General features: G+C 41.3%; 1 protein-coding gene across 2 annotated transcripts in view; it reads left to right on the top strand.

Annotated features, from left to right (window-relative positions):
• Window positions 1-25,413, top strand: part of ptprn2 (protein tyrosine phosphatase receptor type N2) — a 144,529-nt gene that overhangs the window by 60,121 nt on the left and 58,995 nt on the right. The window lies entirely within an intron of this gene.

Below are 25,413 nucleotides of genomic sequence, written 5' to 3'. Positions count from 1 at the left end.
TCGCCGCGCACACCTACTGCTTCTGCGCACACACACACACACACACACACACACACACACACACACTCTGTACAGTACACCGGACAGTTTATTCGCTCTTCTATTACGTCCAGCAGGCTGACAGGTTGAAACAGGCTCATAGCGACCAATCAGTCAGAGTGTATGCTTCTGTGTGAGCCTGCATGTATGCACTTGTTTGATGTGGACTGATGGAGAGCTGTCACCCGCAGAAAGGAGGTTGTCAATATGCCTCCACTTCCCCCGCGTTCATTGTCTGCACTCCGATCAGCACCCGTGTCAGAGTGTGTGTGTGTGTGTATGATGTGTGTCGGTGTCCTTGCTTTGGTTGGAAATGACTTTGAGAAGCACAGCAATACTCCCTACAGTCAATATCATCCAATATCACCCCACTGGAATCAACATGGCGGTGTTGTTATTGGCAGAATTGTGTTGCTGCTCCAGTTTCTCATTGCGGCGACGTTTTTTTGGCACTGGCTCGTTCGCTATTAGGGAAGTGACGGCTGATGATACAGATTCACCACAAGAAAAGGCGGGTTGAGCGTCGGATCGGCAGGTTGCAGGGGTGTGTTTGCACACGTGTGTGTTTGGTGGATTACAGTGTGTCTGTATTTATTCCTCGCCGTCAATCCCACTTCTGCAACGTTTGTTTAACAAAACGATCAAATGAGCAAATATCACGAGCGCCGCGTGCATGAGGTTTTATCATTATACTGTATCGTAATCTGTTCTCCCTGCCTTTATCTATATGTTTTCTGCTTCTTCACATCTTTTTTTCCTCTTTTTTCCATTCCCCTCTTGTGTAACTGACTTTGATGAGGTGGCGTGTGGCGAGAACTAATGAAAGGCGTGAGCAGGGCTGAAATGTCAGACCAAATGTTAAGTCAACATGATCATCAGCCTGACCCATGTTGATGAATTATGAATACAGACCACCTGAATAGCAATTTGTAAAGGTGAACAGGAGCTTATCAAACTACTTATGGTTCGGATATATTCTTCTTTTATCTCAAATGATCGTTTCAGCTCAGAAATGTATAAAAAAAATGACACTTTGACATAGCAGAATGCAGCATCATCTTCTCCCACACTGACCTCAGATCGAATCCTGCCGGAGCTTCATCCCCTCTGCCCCCTCCTACCTTGTTGCCCCTCCTGCCTCTATTCCCACCACAGTGTGAAGCGGCGCGAACTTCCCCACTCTCCTCCTGATATTAAAAAAACAAGCCAAAGTAAATGCAAAACTGTCCCTCTCGTGCTGTTTTCCGGCTCCAAAATAAGCATGTATGACATTGAATTCAATGCGGTATGGCAAAAGGCGTGGTGATTTCAAAGTAGTTACCAGATTGTGGAGCAACAGCGTGGTTAAAGTGCAGTCTGAAAATCAAACTGACACCCACATGCAGTGGCCACCTGGGTAATCCTGGCTGACCTTTGCCTTATGTGTGGCTGTGCATAAATGACGTGGCCTCCTAATGAACTCATCAAAACCCCTGCTGGATTCTTTGCTCAACCTGCTGCTGAGAGCTGCACATTTATGGTTCCATAGCTGCTGTAAAACTGGGAAGCCAAAAACTGGAGATGATGCAGAAAATTTAGCAAATACATTCTTCTTTAAAGCTGATTAATCACAAGTGAAACAGGTCTAATCAGTCATTTATCATCAATATGCAAGTGCACAACCATGTTCTTAATCTACTTGATGATAAATTTGTATTTTTTAGGGCTTGCAGGTGTTGATTTTGTTTTGTCAAAGAATATTTTCATTTTACAGAAGCACATTATGTGACAGCTTTTCATAATAACAACTTGTAAATATTCAGGATTTTTCCTTGATAAAAGAGTTGAAGTTGTTGTTGGTCAGTTTTCCTGTTGGCTAAATGGTTTTGCACTGCAGGGGATATTTTTTATTTACTGTTTCGGCAACAAACTGTTCAATTTTTCTTTAAAAAAATGCCTATTGTAAGTTAGATGAGGTGTTTTAACAGCAGATTTGAAAAGCTGAAAGTCAAATTACTTCAACAGTTTTAATTATCTTGTTGACTAACATGCAGCCGTGTCCAAATATTGTCTAAGCTGTATATTTGCTGTCAGAGCTGTAGCTAACACTCTATTACTCCATTTTTGTTACCAGTTGATCAGTCAAGTGTATAAGATGTCAAAAAATACTTTTAAAAATGGTTTGCACAGGTTCTGAGACCATTTTTCAATCTCGTGTCTTGTTTAACTAGTCGTCCAAGTACCAAAAATATTCATTTTTCAGCAATATAAAACTACAAAATGAAGCTGAAGGAGGATTTTTTATTATTATTTGCTTGGAAAATGACATGATTGTTTGTTGATTTCTTCCTAAATGACTAATTTTCCAACACTGAATATTGTATATTTACCACTAGACCTGCAACTAATAATCATATATGTCATGTAAAACAGCTAAATGAAGATATTTTAAATATTTTCTTGGAAAATAACTTTATTTTTGTGCATTTATTCCTAAAACAACATTGCTTTCTCTGTTAATTTAGTGTTAGGTCTGCACCTAATGGTCGTTTTCATTGTCCATCAGTCTTCCTTTTTATTTTTAGATTAACACGTTAACTGCTTAGCCTCTAGAATGTCAAAAAACCTAGCGAAAAATGCCTGTCACAAGTGCTGAGAGTCAGAAGCTTATTGTATAGTAAAGCTCCACTGGTGTTACCTTGACTGTACGCTGCAGTGTCTGAAAGAGGTTAATATGGCTCTGCTACATTCTGCTGTCCATCTATCTGCCCATCAATTCTATTTGATGTGTTCAATGCTCCATTGAAAAGAATAGACAAAGAGACTCGGTTGAAAGGCATGGACAGTATAGAGGAGATTTGATAACTCATTGAAAAGCATCTTTTAGGCAGCAGGTTCTTAGCGCCTGTGTGGTGAAAGGCCTGCTGGGAGGTCTGACTGTATTAGTGGAGGTAGAGGCTCTTGTGTTCTGCTCAACTGGAAAACCGCAGGACAAAGACCCGCACTGCCTAATCCCTGCTCGGCAGCAAAACAAAAGAGAAAGCTGCTGCTTTATCAAAACTACAAGGCATTCTGTGTGTCCGTGTTTGTGCGCGCGTGTACGGATGCGTGCGTGTGATTTTTTTTATTTATTTATTTTTTATTTTTTTGCAGCTGTGTTCGTACTGTGCCAAGAAAATGATTTATTCAATATTTGATGAAGTGGCAGCCAAGCTGTTAAAACCAGTGTTGAAATGTGTTGTTTAGAACTCTACTTTTTTTTTTGCCTTCTTGCTTCCTCTCAGTGATTTCTAAACATGTAAATCACCTTCAGTTGGGGGGGAAAATAGATCTGCCAGGACTGCTTTTGCTCACTGTAAAGCGACGTTTTGTAGCTGGTGATGGATTTGATCCACTTGCATGTTTGCGCACTTCGCAGGGAGTAGGTGGATTAGATGTGTAGGAAGGGTGTTTTTGCTTCATAAAGTGTCTCTATTTTTGTCCTGTCATTATGTTTTTGTGTGTCTGAGCCTTGGCACATCATTTTTCTGACACATTTCTGATTGGCTGCGGCTGTTATAACTACACTTAAATGCTTCTCATTGGTCAGCAACTTTGTGTTTGGTCTGACAACTGACGCCTCATGACTTGGTGACTTGTCTCCCAACTGGGATCAAGGATGTCCAGGCCAAACACCAGGGTGAGTGAGAGGATATGTGTGTGTTAAGAGAGGCTGTAGGTGGTGGGTGGGAGCTGGGTGAGGACACTCCTATTGTCTCGGCTGTCACGGCTGGGCGACCCCGGAGCCCCTCGGAGGCCTCAAAGGCCCCAGAGGCCAGGCCACAGCAATGAGTCCGCAGGCCCCCAGGCCGTGAGAACCCCGGCCCTGGTCAATGAGCGCTGGGAGCCTGGGGACCCTGGGAGCAACTTGCTGGGCCATCTGGAGCAGAGAGCAGAGACCCTGACACACGGCTGTCACCCTGGGGAGACACGCAGAGACGTGGACGTAGACAATGTCTGCCCCCATGTTTCTGCGTATCTGCGTCGTACGCACACACACACATGCAGACACACACACTTTCACTCGCATGTAAGTGACAGCAGCAGAGTGGAGGTTGGTGGCGAGTGAGAAGGAAAGTGGTGGTGAGAAAATTAGGTATTTTAGGAGCAAAGACAACAAGTGTGTTTCCATCCACCTGTTTTTATGTGCATTTCAAATTTGTGCAAAGAAAAACATGGAAAGTTAGAACCAGATTATCCACCCAGAAAGCATTTGCGCTAGGCTAAGGTGCAAAAGTGTGCACATGCAAACAGATTTGCAGTAATAAATGAGTTATCTGCTGCGACGTGGGTGCAGAAAGACAAGTTGAGAACTCACTTTTGACATACAGTGTATGTTGGTATGACATGCAGTTAGTGATTTACGCATTTACTGTAGCAGTTATAAACCAACGTTATATTTCATCGACTGTTTTGTCCTGGTTCACCTGATAAATGCAAGTATAATATTCAGTCTCTTTTAGCTCTGTTTTTGGTCTCCGCCAACTCCTTTGTAAAACATCAAACTCTTTATTTAACTTTTATTTAACCAAGTAAGTTAGTTGAAAACTGATTCTTATTTTCAGTAACGACCTGGCCAAGAGGAAAGATTCCAGCAAATCACACAATATTACAAAACAGATTACGCCATGACCTGTAAAATAATAAGGCTAAAAACAGCTGCAGTGGTCCTGAAGTGTTACTGTAACGGATTTTTGAAAAACCGACAAGAGCGATACATATGAGGTGAGTTTTTGGGATTGTTGCAGAGAGTTCCAGTCATTAGCGGCAGAAAACTGGAATGAGGATTGACGGTGAGTCTTATGCTGCTGAATTCTCCACCATGTTCACTAAAGGCAGGTAAGGTTTTTCAGTGTTGTCTTTATTACTGAATAGAGCAGCCTTGTGCAGCTATGAAACTGACTGTGTATCGCATTACAAGCAACTCCATTCATATTTCCATATATTGGTTTTATTAGAGAAACGGAGACTGTAGCTGCTTTAAGGGGCAAAAAATAGCATCAGATGGAAACATTTGTATGGAGCGATGATGAGACTGTAACCTGCCTTAAATGAATACATGAAACAAACAGAATAAGACATGGTTGCTTTTATTTTTTTCCCTTTTTGCTGTTTCATTTACAACAGAGGATTAACGTCAAACTGTCAGAATATGCACAATGTTTTTTTAAATTGCCCCCAGGGGACTAATAAAGTTTTTATAATTGAATTTAATTGGTTCTTTCACCAGTGGGACCTGTTGATTGTTTCCATTTCTGTATGTATGCTTCAGTGCTGCATGGATTTCTGGAGGCCGAGATGCTGGCTGTATTTAAGTATTGTACTCAAGAGGGTCTTGAACAGATTTATTGCTGAGGTAATTTATTATTGATGTTACCCTGTCCTCTTTTATCTGCTTAATTTGTTAATCTTGTGTATTTTCTTCACTATAATAGCATATTTATCTGCAGCTGTATCCTGCAGGTGCTATATATGCTATGCCTTTAGGGAGTTAAGGCATTCTCATTATAGCATTTTAGCCATTTTATGTTAATTTCTTTGGGATGCATCTATGATTCTTACTATATAGAGTGTTTTGTCGCTTTCTGTATGTCAATCAGTGGAAGTTCATGCCCTGTTAGTGCATTGACAGTGTTGATTAGTGGCACAGTTGCAGCCACTCCCTCCTTAAGATGGTTTCTATTTGTCAAAAAACTATTTGCTTGATGAAGGTCTACCATCAAAACATTGCGGATGAATGTATTTCTGCAAGTTAGACAGAGTGCCGGAGTCTATTCAGTTCGCTGACGTCATCTCATTGCGTCCTCTTCTTCTGCTGAATGGCACCCTACTGGAAAAATACCGCCAGCAGCTGTTTATTTTGATGCACCCTACTCCAGTGTTCACAAAACGGCAGGGGATGGAAACACACATTAGTTTGCATTTTCTTGTCTCGGATATTTTTGTTAGCATTTGCTCCTCATTCGGATGTGAATCGGAGAAGTTTTCCCCTCACAGCCAGTGGAAGCGACTTCAACACTTTGCGGGCAGGTGTAAAATGTACCACGCTGCCTTGTTTTGTTCTAAAAACATGAGAGGACCTGCCTAAATATAACTGGGTTCCTCTTCTGTGTCACTCCGTCTGTCTGCCTGATTCTGTCTGTCTGTCTTGCCTCTCTTCTCTGTGGGAAGGCCTGGTTTGCTCTCTGATCTGCTTACACACACACACACACACACACACACACACACACACACACACACACACACACACACACACACACACACACACACACACACACACTCACTCTCTTGCAGACAACTCTAAAGTGAAAACACAGTAGCGGTGGCTGCATAATGGTGCTAGCTACCATTTGAGTGGTGAGTGGTAGTCTTTTCCAGCTGAGCAGATTAGCATAGATCTCCCACGCAGACAGAGTTGACCTTCACTCTGGCAAACACTTGTCAAAATGCCAGCGATAATTACCTGCTCTCTTCGCAAACAGCACAATGGTTTATCCACCTGCATCTCAGGCGTGGAGGACGGATCTGTAGTGCTGTAGCGGCCTGTTTTTGGACATACACTGCTGGTAAAGGTAATATAAGCCACTGGCATTCCTGTGTGACACGTGTGTGTGTGTGCTGCTTGATATCGTAATATTTACCATTCAGACGTCAAAAAACCGCCAGAGGCCAAAGAAATAAGAGTGAATTACATTTTTCTTGAATGTTGCCACCGCTTTCAGCATGCTCATGTCCGGACACATATGGCTGAAATGAAATTAGTTTTGTCAGCATGGGTTTGACACTATCAAGATCGAAAAAAACCTGCTTTTTTTTTTTCTCCCCCTCCCGCCTCAAATTCAACAAAAGCTCGGTAGCAACTGTGTCGGATGCTTGATTGTCTGTGTGTTCATGCCTTAACATCTGTATCAATGAGCGTAGAGGTCAGAAAACAACCCCATTCCTCCCCCTCTGGTCCCTCTCTCTCTCTCTTTCTCCTCCTCCCCTCATTCCCCTCCCTCCCTCGGCACTCTCCTCTCGCCTCCTCATCACTGGCTGCCCTCTCTGGTTGAGTGCTTGAATGTGCTCAGTTCGGTGATCAAAGTCTTCCTCAGTCTCTTCTCCTCCATTGCCCCTGGCTCTCTGTGCATGAGTGTGTGAGAAACTGTGTGTGTGTGTGTGTGTGTGTGTGTGTGTGTGTGTGTGTGTGTGTGTGTGTGTGTGTGTGTGTGTGTGTGTGTGTGTGTGTGTGTGTGTGTGTGTGTGTGTGTGTGTGTGTGTGTGTGTGTGTGTCATTCAGCTGCAAGCCCGGCTCTCAGTCGTCTAAACCGTCACTCTCACTATCTTCTTTCAGTCTCAGTAGTACCTTTCCAGGCTCCCTTGCATCATTTTCCTGTCTGCTTGAGGGCATACACACACATATATATATATATCTATACTCACACACACAAACATAAGTCTACAATGATGCTTATTCGATATGACACATCTCACTTTTCTTTCTTAACGTTTATGCATTGTTGATCTCGGAAGCGTTCGCTGTCTGTTGCAATAGGTAAACCACAATTTATTCACTCCGCACATGCTTTTGTGTGCGCGCATGTGTGTCTGCATGCTGCGGGGCGCTAGATAACCAGAGCTGCGTGACTCACACTAAACTGCTAAACATTTTTGCATTGTTTTAGTGGAAACTTTCTGTCTCTAGCAGGGTGTTAAACATCTTTTTAATTCCAAGGTCATGATGCTTCATCCTTTTCTTCTTCTGCTGCTGCTGCCTCCTGAAGTGCCTCCAGGAACAGAAAATATCTCAAATTGTCAAAGACAGCTATTAGAAATGCTCTTGTAGGGCATTCTGATGTCTGTAAATCGGTCTAAAACATCAAGTTTTTATCCTTGTCCCTGGCCTAGAGAGTGAGCTTTCATCACCGCTGACTCTTTGTGCTCGTCTCACCATAAAGAAGGTGTCATGTGGAAACATTTTCTATTGTACTGAGAAGCTGAGAATGTTCCAGCAGATGAATTGGGCTGTGTCTTACTCTCCCCCTTATCCTGTTTATCCTTGTCAGCGGTACTCTTTCCCAGTACTTGCCCTTCCTCCATGCTCTTGTGCTCTTAGTTATTCCTCTCTCTTTTGCCTCAGTATTATCCCTGCACCTTTAGTGTAGGGTCAGGGCTGCACTGCTCCTGTAAACATATTTACTGTGTCAACATTGCTGTTGCAAAGCAGCTGAAGACAGTAACAGGTGCCTGTCAACAGCCGGCCTGATCTCTAGTGCATTAAAGGATCTTTGCTGTAGACGAGGATTAGTGTCGCCTGGCATTGTTTGTTTGCTAATTCCATCTCCAAGGTATTTGTGGAAAATAGGCATGAATAATTGAAAGCGATTTCTAGTGGACGAAACGAAGCTATCAGCGAATGGAGGGAGATTAATGAGTAGGGGGTGAAACGCAACGCAAATTGGAACAACGGAGCAACCTTTCTCAGACACCTAGAGAGACCCTGTGCTCATAAACATAAATAGAATATGCATTGTTTCAGTGGTGGAAAAAAGCTTTGAAATGGGAAACGGACATGGATCCAGAAGGAAATACAGCAATATGCTTTAATGTGAAATGTGTCAAACCGTGACGCTGAGGCATTAGATACTGAGTAGTTTAAATGGAATCAGCATATTGCCTGACCTAAAATGTATTTGGATAAAAATGCAACTTTCTGGAACATTTGTACTCATGTCTAAACTTCTGATCTAAAGCCATGAGTAATCCCTTGCATTTGTGAATGTTTGTGCTTGTTCTTGAAGGAAAGTGACAGCAAGAACTGATTAAATTTCACTTATAACTTGTACAATTATAACAGCCTGACACTATTGTAGTTCCTCAGAAATAGCTGTAAACACACATATGTTTAATGCAGGTAAACGATGCACATTTTGCTTTGTTTTTTGTCTTCCTTAGTTTTTTAGAGACCCAAAGAGAATAACTTTTATAGAGTAACTTGCCATCCTTACATTACAGGAATGCAATAATTTATTGCAGTGTTACAATATAGTGATATAAGCCACAATACAATTAGTTTTGTCTATACTGTTGAAGCTATCTCTTTTTATTGTTTTATTGGACCCTTGTAGGAAAACTGATGAATGTTGCAGTATTGCACTTTAAGTGACGTTAGCAGCACAGCTCTCTGAATAGAAATGGTCTGTCAGTGTGTCACTCTACCACTTTGGTACAACATTTTAAATTGGATTGGCTGTAGTTGTGACTGTGGACAAGCATAGTGTCTGTCTGTGTTAGTCCTGAGATCAGCTGGAGACCTGTCCAAGGGTGAAGCCCAACATCTCACTCAGTGTCAGCTGGGATGGAATAAAGCGATGGATGGACCGATGGACGGATCATGTATGAACATCCATTGTTTCTGAAATAAAAATGTAATATCCATCACCCTCATTTGTACTTTGTGCTAATTAACAAATATTTATAATTACACCTCATAGTGAAAATTGTGTAGGAGTGAGGAGTGATATTAGGTAAATATGCATCAGTCAGTCCCTCTTGGACAGCCATAGCGTTGGTTGTTTACATCAAAATGGCCTACAACACAATAGCTGCATGACAAATGAAGAATGGAGTTCAAACCTACTGCTCATGTGGACCGTCTCTCCGCATTTCACAGGTATAAATACTGGATTGTCTGTTTTTTTTGAAAGTTGCATAAATGTTCAGATACAGCTCCGTGATTCCAGCGTTGTAAAGATGTCGTGGAAGCAACATTATCCAACAGTTCAGCAAAGTCTTTGGACAGTGTCTGCTGCCTCTCTTGCTGTAAAAGTGCTGTGGCTGCCTCACAGAGCTGCCAACATGTCTTGTTATATGATTCTTGCATTGATGTAGTATCTTGCTTTGTCAGGTATTTGGCTGAATAGATTCGTCAAGAACAGACATTCCCCTCTTGGGTTTTGAGAAACTCACTAGGTTACAGTATATATATTAATATTGCAATATGGTATTTTGAAATTAATATTGCACTCTGGAGTTTCTCTGGAGACGTGTTCAAGCAAAGCTAATGACTGTGGTGTGTTGAGTGCTTGTTTGTTGCAAACAGTTCCAGTTTGCAGGCACTTGTCATTATGCAGCACCAAATTTTCTAATTGATCGTCTCTGGATTTGAGCCAAACTGTTGTTGATGCAATTTTTATCTGACCAAGGACTTTGCAATGATCTAATTTCCAGCTGAGCCAAGCAGGACGGCTGGCAACAACACATTTGCTCACACATGGTGGTGAACTTAATAACAAAATGGCTCACTAGCTTAATGTTTTATGAACTGACAAAACGGCACATTCTGCCACGGCATCGCGAGGACGATTAGCTGTCTCATGGAAGCCACAGTTTTCTCTGAGCATCTAAACACTATCTAACAAACTGAAGAGGAAACAGCTCTCAATATGTTTTCCTTCAGCGTTCACAACGAACCCAGTAGAGTCGCAGAGGTTATGTCACCACTCCACAATCTACAGGAGCTGAAGGCACAAAGGGTGTGACCATATGAGATGGCAGATACGTTTTAAGCACCATGTTGAGCCGAAAATCCAACCTCCACTTCAGTGCTGCCACCACCAGCCCTCTCTGTTTTCTTGTGCTTCGTGCCGACCCCTCCACCCTCACCTCTATATTGCCTCGTCCCTTTATCTTCCATGCCTGAACCCGCACTGAACGCTCCTCCATGTGAGAGACCCAGTGCTGATGGCCCTCATGTCAAGAACAGCAGGTACTCGTGCATTGTGTTTGTTGCATGCACAGCGGTCTGGAGACTGGATGGGCGCTACTTTATGAAGCAGCAGATACAAACAGCTCCATAAATGGGCTTCTTTCCATCTCCTGCTGCGAACCATAATTCAATAAAAGGAGAAGGCATTGTAAGAATTGTAATCGTTCTCGTCGCACTGCACTGAATATTTGACTGGGAGAGCGGTTAAGTTGAAGCCTTCCTGTTTGTCATCCAAAGGGTTGGACGGACGCTGAGGCTTCACTCTGCCAAAATTACTCATCTTAAGTCATTTAGATTCAAACTCAGCCCTCGAGCACACTAAATTTATTCCTTTCTCCCCTCGACAAGGCTAATTAATGCAGTGGACTGTGATATCAATAAAGTAAAGAAGGATTCATTTTTGCAAACTTCTAGAAACACATGAAATAGCCACACCTTCTTAGCAGATAATTAAAATTTGAGGGCACAACTATAAAATGACTTTGAATGCTCAAAAAAACATCTCAACCGGCAAAACTTTTTAAAACTTTTGTGCATGTGCAGCATTCAAATGGGAATCAAAGCTTCTTCAGGTAATTTTTAAACGCTAATGATAGTGTGTCACCTTTGTTATGCTTCCAATCCGACGCCAGCTGTGGCTAAAGGTGTCATGCATTTGGATTATTTGTCTCATTTTTATGAGTGCAATATCTCAGGAACACCTTGAAGGAGTTCCTTCAGATTTGCCACAAACGTTTATTAGCACTCAAGGATGAACTGAAAAAAATGACAAACATTGAAATAAAATCTCCAGAAGAGGCGATTAGTTTTGCCCAGCAAACCTAAAAAAAAACATGGAAGAACATTTTGTTCTCCTCAACTGCAACTAAGAAATGTTTTAACAAAATAACCAAAGCCTGTGATCGGTCACTACATTTTTGCGACAGACTTAAATCTGATTTTGTAACAGCATCACTCAGTGTTCCCTAAATAAGCTCTCAAACATTCATAACTGAATCAAGGGTGAGTCATCTACTGATGAAAAACACTCCATACCGAAGTTAAATATATGTATACTAAAGAAATATAGATTGTTTTTGTTGGATATGGCTGTTAATGGACTAACAAGACTGTATGTGCGTATCAAAGAGGCAGCAGATGACACTTCAAGTGCTTGAAACCACAAAGGGTTGGTAGAAAACAAAGAGAGATGGCCATACATTTGCTGCTTCCCAGGTGTGTGCATGTGCATTCGTGCACCTGTGTGGGTGTCTGTTAGTGTTTCCGCAGTATATCACTGTCTGATGCCGTGTTTGTGTGTTTTTTCCCTCTTAATGGTACATCCGCACTAAATTGGCCCCTGAATGCAGTGTGCTCTGCCTGTGGTTTTGTGAGCTACAAGTGTAGAGAAACAAAGAGAGCCGGGGAGCTTCAAAGCGGGTGGGTGACATTTTGGGCTTTCCATCTTCAAAGCACTATTTGCTTTTGTAGTTCCTCTTTGAGTATAATTATATATTTTTTTCTAAAGGATTACAGCTGTCTGAAAACAGAGTAGAATTTGAGGGCCATTTCATAACATTTTCAATAAAGGATGCACAATGAGCTGTCTGTTTCTACATTATTTCAAAATATATCAAGCAATTGTTTTTTACTGTTATGCGTAACGTAATACAACTTATCATGCAGCATATAGCACAATGTTATTCCGTATTGGCAGCAATCGGCAGTGAATCGATCATTGACCTTCCTGGCGAGTGTCTCTAGATGGGGGAGACTTGAAATCCCCCTTGTCCCCTCATTTTCATTCACCTCTCTCCCTCTTCTCTCTTTCTTCAACCCCCCTCATCCAAGTGCCTCTCTATAATTCATGTCCAGGTGCAGCACCAGCTTTCTTTGGCAGGAAGCTTGAAAGGGGGAAAAAAATACAGATGTTCAATTTTCACTTCCTTTGTGCATCTCTGTATGTGTTTGTGTGTGTGTGCACCACATTTCTCCCCCTTTTTACCTGTAATGCAGATCGCTGTGTCCCTGTAGTTCAGCATAAGCAGTAATTAAAGCGAGTCACGGCCATGACTAACCACTGGCTCCTGTTTTCATGTGGATCTGGATGTTGTGGTTTTGCGTTTGGGCCGAGTGAGATGTTTGTTGTTGCTGTCGAGTGCAGCATCTTAAATAGAAAACGAGAAAGAAACCTTTACCCGGGATTGATTTCAAAAATCGGTAAATAATGAACCATTCTGATGGTTTTTTTTCTCTCTCCTCGCTTGATGTCGGTTGCAAGGACCCAGATTTCTCATTCCTACGGTCATCAGGAGAAGCGTGACATGCATGAATGCCAAGATATGCCCACGGCACAGCTGTATTTACATGCAGCTTCTGTGCAGCTTGTCATAGAAAGCACATGAACCCCCCACTGACTGCAAAGCTGTGGGAGCGACTGAACTCTGTAGGTGGATATCTATATTGCAAAGTGACATGTGCAGTATAATGCACAGCTGTGGCCTGAACCAAAAATAATAGCTTATTTGAGGATGCTTTTATAGAATCTGACTTCTATCTTTCATCTATCACATGGAACATACTGCATGTTTATGTATTTTAAATTCAATTTACTCCTGTTATAAAAGTAAAATGTGCTTTTCTTGGTACTGCTCTATTTTAATCCCTCAGATTAGCATTCATAAGCAGTGTATGATGTATATTATTATGACTAAAGCTCACCAGTGTTGGGGAAGTGTCTGAATCAACATAATTTTTTAGGTTTATGTTTGGAAAAATTCACCACTTGGTTTTGATGAACACAACTGTGAGTTTTTCGCACATCCAAATGAGTTCTTAAAGCTAATTAAGCTGAAAAGTTTCATAGTTTGCCCATTTTACCCATGGAATTAACACAGCTAATCTGTCATCACAGGCAACTTTCTGAATGTAGATAAATACAGTGAAATAATAATGTCCTTATATGTGCTTATAGCTTCATTATGCCGTAGATCTACAGACACAGCATTAAAACTACTAGACTAATATTGTGTAAGTCCCTCTTGTGCCACCAAAATAGCTCTAATTGGGGCTTGGACATGAGATTTCTAGGGTTGTGCTGTGGTGTTTGGTGTTCAAAGTTTTCATGGAGCGTCCTACCAATGCTAGTCAGCAGCAATGATTACAGTAGGTGGGTGCTACATGTCACACTAACAACCACTGTACTGTACATCTGCAGTGAAAATAAAAATCTTAAAGTAACGCAATCTCTGACATAAACCTTCACTGAATTCTTCGATTTTAAATACGTTGAATTAAAAGATAAGTTTTCATTAGGCTATTCCCTGTGATGTGAACCCAGTCAGATAGTGCTGGAGGTGGAATAGATGGAAAGAGGCAGCTGCTTCACAGCCTGAGCAGCACACTGGTCAATTAATTTATTTGACTTAAAATCAGCTAAAAAAAAAAATTAGTAACAATGCCAGTAATCGTAAAAAAAAAAAAGCTAAATATTTGACAAAGCCAACAATTAGTCAACATGTAGCTTTTACTCATTTTATGTATGTGTCAGGGGAGAATTGTCAACAAAAGTGTTACTGCTTGAAGAAAACATTCTTATATCCTCCTCTAACTAGATAATAGTTCGTTCAAAGCAACTTATTCTTTGTTTATATGTTGCTTGTAAATGCTAAGTTGGAGAGGTAACATTAAAGCTTCTATTCTCCTAATATCATCGGCTTGTATAGAACACCATGGTGTGTGGGATATTCCTCCAATTATGTGAAGTGATTACATCTTACTGTGTGTGGTGCTGGGGGTAAGATATAGGATTAAGGCAGGAGATAACTCCAGGTTGGGCTTTAATGAAGGACACACTAGTTCTTGTATTGACCCCCAAATCTGGGAATGTATTACTTATACTTATGGATACTGAAAGCAGAAATGTATTATTAAACATTCTCAGTGTGCCCTCATACAGGATCTTCCACCATGCTTTCACTTTACACTGTATAAATACTGCTGAGGAAATGATAAACATGTCTGGAGTAACTGACAGCACTTTTAAAGGGAAATCATCAGCAGCGGTTGCAATGTTAACAATCTAAGTTTCAAAACTTCTTGAGATTTATTATGAGGGGGAGAAGAATACAGTTTTTATTGTTTTAATTATGTAATATTACAGTTTTTTGCCTCGGTGCAGTATTGACTGAATATGTAAATTTTTACGGGCAAAATGCCTCTTAGAGTCTATCTGTGTGATATAGTGAAAGTGACAAAGTTCCATAGCGCTGCTTTACAAATTTTGCTTCATTTTTAGAAGCATAATATTTAGCTTTGGGCATTAACTTTCCCGTATTATAACTGAAATTATTATTATTATGGTTGTACATTATGAACATTAAACCCTGCCATAATGGATTCACCTCCTTGCAAGAAACAGGCCATAATCACCTCTCTAATATCCAAACGGCTGCTGTTGGCACCTACTTCTTTCTTAATATAGGAATCTGGCTGTACGATTCTGGCTGTATCTGTGTGTCTCTGCGTGAGGGACGCATTCCAAAATAGGTCGTCGCTAATCCCCCCCCCCCTTAAAAATGAGCATTCTCCTGCCATGCACCCGTTTTAGAGAGAAAATATAGAAGCAAGGAAGAAAGAAAAGACAATGAATTATGGATAAGTTTTAAGAGGGATATTGCTCCCTGGCCTCCTCAGTGTTTTTCATTTTTTCCTCTCCCCTCGCTCGTTTCCTCTGTGTCCTCTGCCTCCTCTTAAATCGATACCGGCTGACTGTCATGGGTCAGTGGCCTGTATGCATCAGGCTGGACTGCTACAGAGGAGCGCTGTGTCTCCCAGGGCTCACTGTGGAGGTGATAACTCGTTGCTATCTCAAACCTCTCTTTAAGGGACACCCGCTTTCAATTTAACTCCAATATCCACCTCAGATTGATTTGGGATGACACAAAGGAAAAAGAATATATATGATCGCCATTTCTCCCCGAAGAAAGTGAGCATGCCTAAATACCTGAGGCTGTGTCTTTGCATAGATTGAAAACGATGAAACTGAATTGTACCTAAAGAGACTGGATTATTTCCAGAAAGTCTTTTCTAAAAGATACATTTTAATTGACCTTTTGTAGAACCCTGCCCCACTTAGTTACAGCCATGCCTCCTGAGCTTTTTGTCCTTGCACAGCAGTGCTCCATAGTAGAGTTTACTGTAAGAATTTATTAACAATAGGACCAAAGTGGGCTTTTTATTTCTAGCCAGCAGTCCCTGATTTTATTACATCGCTGTCACTTGCAGATTTTGCAGCCATCTTGCTAGTCAGGCTTCAGGAATGGATCAAAGACTAGATTATCAGTCAATTTGTGGAATTAAATCTTGGAGGTAGATAGTTTACATTAAAAAAACAGCATTGTTTGTGTGCTGCTGTATAGAACTATATAGTTCAGGGTGTACTTATCAGACATGTTCAGATGTCACATGCCCAGATGCATATTTCAGTTGTCATTTTTATGCTTTATGATTTATATTTTCAAGCAGTATGATTTCAGTTTTATTGCCACGAAAGAAAAAGCTTTTAGGGAAAGGATAAACTAATGGGGTGGCAAAATGTAAGACTCTCAGATAAGTTTGACCGGGATTACTATCATTAGCTAAATACTGACAGTAGCTTAATTGACAAGGTTCTAAACAATGGAGGTAATACTAAACAATGGATGTCAGAAGTTTGGCATAAAAGCCAATGAAATGAAGTGTAGAACATAATGCTAGACCTTGGATGTAATGTTTGGTTAATACTGAAGTTGTGTCCCAATTCAGCAGCTGTATTCTACAAAGGCTGTGAATTTATCGTCGTCGCTTTAATACTTTCCATTTATTGTCTATGTGAAACTCGCCACATTGCATCCTGGTAACATTTTGAGCAACAAGGCGTCGAGTTGCCTGCTTGTTTTTGACACATCATTTGCATAAAGTTGAGGTCTCATCTACGTTATGTAAATAAGAATCGCTGTGTGGAGGTCCAACGCCTTGTGAAACTAAAACCTCTATACTAGCCGTCGTTAAAGTAAAATGAAGACAGATTGCACAACTGCATAGCTTGTTTCTCACCTCAGATGCTTTCAGATATGCTTTTCCCTGAACTTCATTTGCAATAAAAAGAGAAAGTTTGTGACTGAGTTGCGATGTTTATCTGACAAATTTACAGGACTGGTTTCTGGTGAAGGTAAGCACCTGCCATCACACCACCTAGTGGCCTGCCTATAAATCGTGCAGTTTTAAGATTTTGTGGCCTTGCATGTGGACACGTCCATTACCCTTGTGTCTTGAAACGCCACTCTTGAAGCCTAACAACCATGTTGAAGTTGATAGTCAGGCTTAAAGTGAAGACATTTGTCATTTCGACAAAATGAAGATGGAAATTAATTTTTTTGTGTTTGAGAAAAAACACTGTAGGAATATGTTCCAATGTCTACATTTACAAATTGTAATCTTCAGCTGCCAAAATTATGCCTGCAAAGTCCTCCAAATTCCCAAAAATCTCACCATGCAATAGATCTCAGAATAGGTTGACCTTCATTGCTTCGGAAAAGAATATTACATGTCTTGATTGTATTGAAAAGAACCTTCAAAACAGTAGAATCTTTGTTGTGCCACTGTTATATATCTGGTCTTTAAATGCAGCTATATGCTTTGATTATAACCCAGTATGGACATCCATCGACACATATTCATTGCCATTATACTACTTTTCCAATCTGCAGTAGTCCTACTGGACTTCTGTGTTGCATACATACACAGTATATTGCAGCTAAATATTCTGTGCAGACATACTACCGGCATGAATGCACATGTTGCCCTTGAAGTAGAAGCAGCGACTCTTTGCATACTTGTAGACACAGAGAAAAGGATGCAGCTCTTGAATTGGGAGAAAGCATGAAACCCAAATCCATTTAGCTGAACACGCTAACATTTGCCGCTTACACTAGAGTAGATGAATCATTCTTTCGATTTTTGCTCTCGTTTTTTTTGATTTTGCAGGAGATTAAAAAGAAACCACCATCCAAACTTACTGCACGCAGACTGCTTTTTACTTGCTTTTACTGTTCTCAACAGAAAATCAAAGCTTAACAGCAAAAGGTGTAAAATCAGAACCAAAGCAGCTGCACTTCACAGACAAACAAAATGAGAGAGAACTCATCTTCCTTGAGAATATAAGCAATTCTCGTCATTTCAAATCAGACGGTCTATGTGTTTCGCCGCGGTGTGTGTGTCTAGCCACAGGCTTCCTTGCACTCCAAGTCCAATTACCTGTGTTAAGGCCACATCTGAGACAGGGGATTACAGCATATTATTCTAGCACAAACAACAGTGTCTCTGCCCACCAACCTGCAGGCAGCCAGACACAAGCTACTGAAGAAGGTGTGAGAGGTGTTACATTAGCACCTGGATGTGCAAACAGCAGACTACTGACCTTTTACCAGTGACTGATACACTACCTTGAAAACTTGTTCGCCTCCTGCAGATTCTTGCGCTGCCCTCAACTCTTCTCAATATCTTTCCACCTCTGCCTCTCACTTTCTTTGCCCTTTTTCGTCTTTCTTTGTCTGATGTTTTATTTTTTTTCCTCTCTCCTAAATCATGCTTTTATTTCATCCTCTGCCGTATCTATTAAAGCGCTCTCCACAGAACCATAGCCTGTCTGACTTTTTCCTCTCCATTTTTTGACAGTTGATACTTTTACCAGAGGATGTTAGTCAAGATGTCACCTCTTTCACTTGACTTGTTGTCACCACTTGAAATTTTTTCTTTTAAAACGACAGTGATGCAGAAGTGCTCTGTTTAACTTCCTCGAGGCACCTTCCTGTTCCCCAGAAAGGCCCTGAAAATATGTTCCTTGCACCACGACACCTTTACCATGAGTGATCTGTCGCCAGCAATTCTCAAACCATGGTTTTAAACCCTTCATTCTTCACTATTACATTTTTGTCATGTACCAGCTACCATGCCTGTACAAATTGCTGCGGCTGAACATCCGTGAGACACACAACTTCCTTCAAGTCACCTGCCAGGGGCTCTAATTAGACTGATAAGCAGTGCAACTGGAATCAGCTCTTCCTGGTAATCAGCCCCACGGAGCCCAGACAGACGGCTAAATGAGGAGGAGATGAGCCATGCAGCCCAACAGGTGTCCTTAAAAAGACAGGGAGGTGTGCTTATACAGTCTTCTTTTTCCCTTTCTAACTACTCGAGGGTTCAGTCGCAGCAGAAGCTGGAACATATAGAGAGATTTTCCAGTTATTTATTAAATTAATCCAGGCAAAAACAGTATGCTGGCGCTGCTGTGGTGTATAGATTTAATCATCACGCTGGGACTGTGAACCGCTGCCTCGCTTTTTAAAAGGAATTGTTTGAGAAATTCTGCAGCAAGATGATTGATTCCGAGTTGGGGGGGAACGATGCGATGGCAAACACACTAGTCAAACAGTGTATTTTGATTTTCGAACTGCGCCCTGTCCTGAATACATTTCTCGCATTGCAGTCACAGCTGCTCTGCTTTAGACATATAATAATGATTATCACATTTTGTCCTGAAGCAAAATAGTAATAAAAAAAAACGAGCCCAGTGACACATCAGGCAGGCTGAATGCAAAATGATATCAGAACTAATAAAATCTCTGAAGGGAAATGTCATATTTCTCATTTTGACACCTGCGTGAGACTGTTGTGTTACACTTTCATTTTGCACCCACCACTCCCAGCTGTACACAGGAAAGCAGCATGGTGAGATTAACACTGCGATCTGAGGAGCAGCCAGGATGCTTCACAGAGACGGAGGGAGAGGCGGGCAGATAGGACGCAGCTCCCAGTTGCTTTATCCACTCTCTGAGGGAAGATGTCCGCTAACATCTGTGGACGTGGTTGGAGGGATTTACTTAAAGGCCGCTGGCAGCAAATGTGTTCACTTTGACATTAACCTCCTCTAGCTTAAAGCATCTTGGCTACCTCAGTGCAAATCAAAAAAAAAAAAGAGAAAAAAAACCCTCGGAAATTTAATCTAGATGCTCAGACGGCGCATTAGTTGGAACGGGGGAGGCTGAAATTGTTTGAAAAGGGACAAAACAGAAGCTTTGTATTCTTATGCTGTTCGATGTTTGATGAATTTATACTTTATACTCGGTGTCAGGACAACATTAGCAGCTCAGCATATATTGCAGTCTGATTTAGGATCCATTTTGGAGTGTTGTTTTAGATTGGCTTAGAAAATGGTGGCATCTCCCTGATTTCACGCTGTCACATCCATTCAGTGGGAGTGCAGCCCTTTATCTTGAAATAAAAACAGGAAATGAAAGCAAAAATAGGCACTTTAAATAGAACCCAAACAAATATAAAACAATGTCCATTAATTGATTAGTTCATCGATGGAATATTAATCAGCTTGTGGTCATTTTTAAGCAAAAATGTCAAACATACTCTCAGGTCTCAGCCTTTAAATTCACTTCTGTGGCTTTAGTGAGCTGAATCTTTGGCACTGTTCACACCTGGTATGAACATGTGTCATGGGTGAACAGGTGTGAATGTATAGAAGGTGCATTGGGGATGTACAGAGATCTGATCATTTTAGAGCATATCTGGAAATGATGTACACCATATTTTTTTTTAGCAAATGTGTCCTTGACCACACTGAAGAACCGAATACTCAACCGATGTAATGCATCAGCGAAAATGTTCATTTACACACCGATTGCGTCATTTCAAAGTGCAACAACAAAAAAATGGTGGTTTCTAGTTCTCTTCTTCCAGTAATTTCCAGAAGACTAGAGGAACTGAATTGTTGCCTCCTACCAGATAAATACAACAATGTGTTTGGAAACAGAATTCATGTGCATATTTACTAGAGCAGGGAGGTGAGATCCAATCACCAGCAATCACTTGAGACGCATGTGCAGATGCATTCTAATGCCAGGTGTGAAGTGACGGATTTAAAGCCCCGCACTTGTGATCAGATCAGCGAGGCTGATGGTAATGCCAGGCTTTTGAACAAAATGAATATTTGAAAAGCACCACCTGAGGTATAGAGGGGGGGATTTATCTCTTATTTCTGGAATTTTATAGGCTGCATTATTAAATTCTTTGAGAAAATAATCTTGTGATTACTTGATAATGGAAGCACTCAGAAGTTGCAGCCTTTATCACTGATCAACTAATATAAACAGTGGTTTTAGAGAGGATATACATTTGTTATTTTTCACAAATTTGCTACCACAGCAAACATTATAGTTGTTGGTTGGCACTTAGCTCTTCATATTGATATTTGAAGAATTCATGACTGCATCTCAGTTTGGAAGATCATAAACTCAAACTTTCTCAGCCTTTTTTAAACTATCATGTTTATAATATGTATGATACCTCTCAGCCAATTTAGGGTGAAAGGCAAGAATCACAACCACCAACAAGAAAAGCACTCAGAGCGCAGTACTATGCCAAGACTGCTCAGTCGCTGTATCATTTCGGACGGATAAGTCCCAATAAATCTGCAGCTGTCGATTTGTAGTAGGATGGCAGTCATGTGATCGTCAGCAGGCAGCTGATGTAGCGTTCACTTGTTGTCATAGAAACAGTGACGCCGTGATGCTATCTCGCAATATACAGAAATCTTTAACAAATCCATGGATCCAGACTATAAGCTGCATCGCTGCCAAAATCTAATCAGTTGGTCCTTGTGTTGTTTCTGACCTTACCTGAAAATTTTATCCAAATCTGTTATTCTGTTATTCAATGTTGCTAACAAAGAGAGACAGAGATGGACAGACAGACAGACAGACAGACAGACAGACAAACGTACGTAATTAACCACAAATGTCAACTCACAGCGTGAAATCTCATTTTTCTGTTCAATATAAAATAAGCTACTTTCAGTGTTTCTTGTAAGCAGGAAATGAGTATATGAGGGTGAGCTTCGTGCTCGAAATCTGAATTGTCTGATTTTACATTCCTATCAACAGAGTAATATTGTTGACAAAATATGTACACTTTATAATCTGACTGCCCTACAGCTTGGTTAGTTTTAGGCGTAACACCAAGTTGGGTTAGGTAAAGATTGTGATTTAAATTAAGGTTAAAGTAGCGGTTACACCATGGTAACAAAGCACTACTTGGTCAGAGATGAAATAACAAACAAAGCCCAGTTTCCCGCTTTTAGGTCTGATGTTTTTTCAACCTTTCCATCCACCCTGGCCTCCTCCCTCAGCATACTTTGTGGCTCTATAATAACATCCTCTGCTCCCAGTAGATAATTGCTCTTCCTACAGTGCTAGAAGACTTGTTGTGCGGCATTGCTGAAATGACTGGTGTCCTCAATTTTCTGAACGTTAGGTGTTTGTATGAGATGATTAAAGGTTTATGTCTGTGTTTTGTGACTAATATAGATTTTAAAGAACACGTGCATCACTGTAGCATTTCATTTATTTGTAGTAAAGCCTGGTTTGCTGAGTTTGGGAGTCATGTTCTTGTGGTAATGCTTTAATGTGTCATGGTCGAGGTGGTAATTGTCTTTCATTGCAATCACAAATCTGTGTCCTTGTGCCAGCGGTATATGCTTGGGAAAACACACTGCATGTGTTGATGCTCTCCGTCGTCTATAGATTGTTCGATGATGGGTCTTGTTTTCCGATCAGATCCACTTGATTACCATCAGAGCCCAGAATCACCCATCCACCCACCCCTGCCTGCTCCACCACGTCTTCCACCCTCTCCCTCATATTCCTGACTTGAGTGATGGCGTTTGTGATTCCTAATGACAGTCGGAACAAATCTACGGTAATGAGGTCACATTGGGGTTTTTTTTTCTTCCTTTCTCTGAAATCACCCTTCACAGCTCCGTACAGTCAACCTGTTTCTGAAACTCCGACCGGGCCCTGAATCCGAGCTCCAGTGAACCAGCATGAAGCAGATCAATTGCTTCCTCGAGAAGACCTCCCTGTAGCCAAAATTGGACACCATGTCCATCTGAGCATGTCTGAGGTTTTTTTTTTTCCTCCAATATCGAAGAATTATCTCTTGACTCACTGGAGCTCATATCCTGCCCTCATGTTAATGCAACGTCTCATTTCCAAACTCTGACTTGCGACGGCTTTAGCATATTTACTGCCTTATTTCAGTTCACTCCGGTGTGTATTTGCACACTTCTTAGCAGTCTCACCTGTGATAATGCATTTATCTATAACGGAACACAGAAGAGGTATGTGTACATGCTTGCATGAGCACTCACAACCACGTAATGATATGTGTTTCTCCTGGCTTGAGCAGGATGTCTGCACCAACACATCATTACGATTCGGTCGAGCCATTAGTCTGTGGAGAGAGAATTGTGGATGAAAAGCACAACCGCCCGTACAGCCGTGTGTGTGCGTGTGAGTGTGACTGAATATGTACAGTATGTGTACTCGGGGGTGTGCAGAGTGCCCTCTTGTGCGTTGGTGTGCATACTCGCTGTGTGTGTGCTCAGTGATGTGGTTAGTAATGTGGAGACCTGCAGGAGACGGTCCGTGGAGAGAGCCTGCAGGATAATTGCTGCCACAGTGACAGGTAGGGCTGTCTCTGTCAGAGTTCCCTCAGTGGGGAAGCAGAGGAAGAGTCTCTGTGTGTGTGTGTGTGTGTGTGTGTGTGTGTGTGTGCAGCTCGGTGTGTCAGCTTCCCTTCTTCCAATAAGCATTTCCCCAGTAGGCTCCCTTCAGACGGTGGCAGGCTTCCAGATGTTTTCATCTTGTTTCGCACAAACATCCAGGAAAAGACATTAAGCATCATTTAATCATTTGGATTTAAATTTTTGCCCAGAAAAAGACTGTCAGTGATGTACCCCGTAGCAGGCAATCACAAATAGAGTGAGCGTCATTTACAAAGTGTTTTATACTGGATGCATAAAGACTATTCACTTGTTGAGGTTTCCCTGAAGAGTCGCAGTAAAACGCTGCCAGCTTATGTTACTGGAAAGGTCATCCAGAGACTCAGCAGTGTGGCTCCGTAGCACGCTGGACCTCTGATGACCATGATTACCTCAGATGTGCGTTGTTTACCTCATCGCTCTCCGTAATCCGCAAACCTGTTTGTTCTTTTTGAGCGATTGTCACATGTGATTTGTGTTGCGTGTGTCACACATCTGCAGATTGTCATTCCTGAAAGGCGGCGTAAATGATCTGAACGTGTCCCGGTGAGAATGCAGAGTGACATCCGTGGGGTTTCTCCCACATCTGGAGGTGTCTGCCATCCAAGTCATTTGCCAGGGCTGCTTCTCTTCCCTGGTCTCCTGCAGTCCGTGAAGAATTGGTGTCAGCACCTATCAAAGGCAAAATGCCTATTCTACACAGAGTGTCAGAGCAGCCACAATCTATTAATCAAGCAGCCTGCAAAGAAACAGATATTATGCATGTGTGTCTGGAGCTGTGTTTGTGTGCAGGAGACTCATCTAGGTGTATTATGCAGCCAGCTTTGAAATGGCTGTCTAATAGGGGAGGATGCAATTATACATTTGTCATGTGTGTCCTGTTTGAAAAAGGAAAGGGCCAGTAAAGTGTTTGATACTAAAGGCCACAGCAGGGTCTGCAGTGGACACAAAACGCATGTTGATTGCACAACTCCAACAATTACAGGAGCTGAAACCTGGCAGCACACTTCATCTGGTGTTGTTTTTTGGGGGGTTTTTTGGTCTTTTTTTCCCACTGTGTTGTCTTTTCATACTGCCTGTAATGTGTCAACCAAGAAAAAACAGTTTTGGCAAACGTTTTGGTTCTGTGATATGCAGCATTTTGCAACAGAGTTCACGAGCTACATTGAGGCAGATAGCAAAGAGTCCTGGTGTGTTGATTTAGGCTGAATAACAGCAGTTGGTTTGTTGGGGAGCATTGTTGGCTTATCCACAGGAAACGATCGATCAGGGTGAATAAACAGCGAGCCAGCCAGGACCCCTGCTGAGAACAGCAGGGTCCGACCATGTGACAGACATGCTGGTATATGATTGGCACTGCTGATTGGACATGATGTCATGGGTATCGTCATGTTGGCTTTATTGAGAGAAAAAGGGGAGAAGACTTATTTTATTTCCTGTCATATGATTTGGCCTTACTCTAACTCTACGTATTAACTATTATATTAAATTAAGCTTAATCAAATTGGATTTTTAGGTGATTATTATGACAAGTAACCAGTATTATAGAGTTAGTTGGTAGATGAGATACATTAATCAGTGCGGGAATAATTAGTCGATTGACAGTGAATTAATGAACTACAGTTTTGCTGAATTATTCATCTTGTGAAGGTTTTTCATCAAAAAAAATCACTGCTTCCAGCTTTTTTAAAAGTGTAGATGTGTTACTTTGCTCTGTTTTATATAATTGGCAGATTATTTTAATTCAGTTGCTTACTGTATAAAGTGACAGATATTTTCTGCAAAATTAACTTGGTACAAACCCAAACATTATATAAAACCTTAAAACATCAATAAATCTCCACATCTGAGAAGCCACTGACAACATTTTTTGTTCAGAAAGTCCTTAAACGTTACATTTATAATCAAAATAGTTGCAGTTCTTTTTCTGTTGATCGACAATCAAATAATAGTTTAATCATTGCAGCTGTAAATTGAATCA

The sequence above is a fragment of the Acanthochromis polyacanthus genome, chromosome 20 (genome assembly GCF_021347895.1).
Source record: "Acanthochromis polyacanthus isolate Apoly-LR-REF ecotype Palm Island chromosome 20, KAUST_Apoly_ChrSc, whole genome shotgun sequence".
Classification (NCBI taxonomy): domain Eukaryota; kingdom Metazoa; phylum Chordata; class Actinopteri; family Pomacentridae; genus Acanthochromis; species Acanthochromis polyacanthus.
This window is presented reverse-complemented; position numbering and strand designations above follow the sequence as displayed.